Below are 2,099 nucleotides of genomic sequence, written 5' to 3'. Positions count from 1 at the left end.
TGTCCACTCTAATCTGGTTTTAATTGTAATTTACATGCATTTATCCCTGTTTTAAAAATTCTATATGTGATATTCTCAGTTTTATCCATACACTACTTTTACCTTACAGTACAGATTGATAGACTAATTTCAGGTCACATTAGGACTCAGAAATATTTATCAGACAGAGTTTTCTTTTATAGCATACACACTTTCAACATACTTCTAGTAAATCAGTTATAATATTGACTTTCAACCCTGGCCAGGAAGCGCACGTGAGCGGGCAGCCGCAGGGGGCCCTGGCTGCCTGACTCAGTGGGCCTCCCACCCCGCGTCTGTCACTGACACTCTGAGGAACCTGGAGCGCGGCCCCTTTCCTCAACCTCGCCGCTGTCCCTCCCTGTCCTGCCATGGCTGTGCGACTCCTCTGTGGGTCCCTATGCCTCCTGGGGCGCCTGGTGCCCCTGGTGCCAGCCCTCCGTGAGGTGTTCTCATTCCGGAGGGGAAGCACTCTACAAAGTTCTGCTAAAAGATTTACAGATACAGGAATTAGAAGAATCTTTTCTTCGGAGCAAGACGTTTTCCGGGAAAGTGTAAGAAAGTTTTTTCAAGAAGTGGTTCCTAATCACACGCAGAATGGGAGAAAGCTGGAGAAGTGAGTAGGGAGCTTTGGGAAAAAGCTGGAAAACAGGGACAGCTTGGTATCAACATTGCAGAACGTCATGGTGGGATTGGTAATGACTTGTACTCAGCAGCTGTTGTTTGGGAGGAGCAATCCTAAGTAAATTGTTCAGGTCCAGGTTTTAGTCTTCATTCAGATATTGTCATGCCCTATATTGCAAACTATGGCTCAGAATAACAGATTAAGCACTTCATCCCCCAGATGACTGCAGGCAAATTTATTGGTGCCATAGCAATGACAGAGCCTGGGTCTGGGAGTGACTTACAAAGAGTAAGAACAAATGCCAAAAAGATGGAAGTGATTGGATTCTCAATGGAAGCAAGGTGTTCATCACTAATGGGTGGTTAAGTGATGTTATGATTGTAGTCGTGGTTACAAATCTTGAAGCTTGATCACTTGCCCACGGAATTAGCCTTTTTCTGGTGGAAAATGGAATGAGAGGATTTATCAAGCGATGAAAGTTACATAAAATGGGATTAAAAGTCCAGGATACTGCAGAACTATTCTTTAAAGATGTCCAATTGCCAGCTAGTGCCCTACTTGGAGAAGAGAATAAAGGCTTCTACTACCTCATGCAAGAGCTTCCACAGGAAAGGTTGTTAATTGCTGATTTGGCAATTTCTGCCTGTGAATGTTTGAAGAAACCAGGAACTATGTTAAGCAAAGAAAAGCTTTTGGGAAAACAGTTGCACACATACAGACTGTGCAGCATAAACTAGCAGAATTAAAAACACACATATGTGTAACCAGAGCTTTTGTGTACAGTTGTCTGGAGCTGCATGAAACGAAACATCTGGACTCTGCCTCTGCTTCCATGGTGAAATATTGGGCATCTGAGCTACAAAACAGTGTTGCCTATGATTGTGTACAGCTCCACGGAGGATGGGGATACACGTGGGAATACCTGATTGCAAAAGCTTATGTGGATGATGCCCGAGTTCGGCCAATCTATGGTGGTACCAATGAAATAATGAAGGAACTGATTGCAAGAGCTATGTCCGTGACCAGTAGGCATCTGCCCACATCCTGGAATCCTATTATAGCTAATCAGGTTTTAAATCTACGGAATACAAAATCTAAACTGGAAAAGGAGGAACATGGCATGTGCTTTTTATGTGCCCTGTCTGTAGAGAAAGAAGTCAAATACGGATTAACACAGAGGAAGAGAAATTTTTGAATCCAAAATACCAATTTTTCTCATAAAAAGTTTAATTTTTATTTTTTTTATTTAGAAGTCAAAGATTTTTTAACCCTAGAAGCCTTAATATTTCATTTATCTCTAAAATTCTAAAAAGTTTTAATTATATAAATCCTTAGAATTGAAGCAGAACTAATTTTATATTCTCATGTTTGGTATAAAAACATTAATAACATTGACCATGCACTTGTAAAGGGGAAAATAAAAATAATTTAGAATTTAAAGACACTCAGCTATGTA

At 40.8% G+C, this 2,099-nt stretch overlaps 1 pseudogene; it reads left to right on the top strand.

The window, feature by feature from the left end:
• Positions 1–389: 389 nt before the first annotated feature.
• LOC101696863 (long-chain specific acyl-CoA dehydrogenase, mitochondrial pseudogene) lies at positions 390–1,838 on the top strand (annotated as a pseudogene).
• Positions 1,839–2,099: the final 261 nt, after the last annotated feature.

This window comes from Heterocephalus glaber, unplaced genomic scaffold, assembly GCF_053883595.1.
Source record: "Heterocephalus glaber isolate CG9 unplaced genomic scaffold, H.glaber_assembly_v1.0 deba00001538, whole genome shotgun sequence".
Taxonomy (NCBI): domain Eukaryota; kingdom Metazoa; phylum Chordata; class Mammalia; order Rodentia; family Bathyergidae; genus Heterocephalus; species Heterocephalus glaber.
Note: the sequence above shows the minus strand (reverse complement) of the source record. Positions and strands in the feature narration are given on the sequence as shown.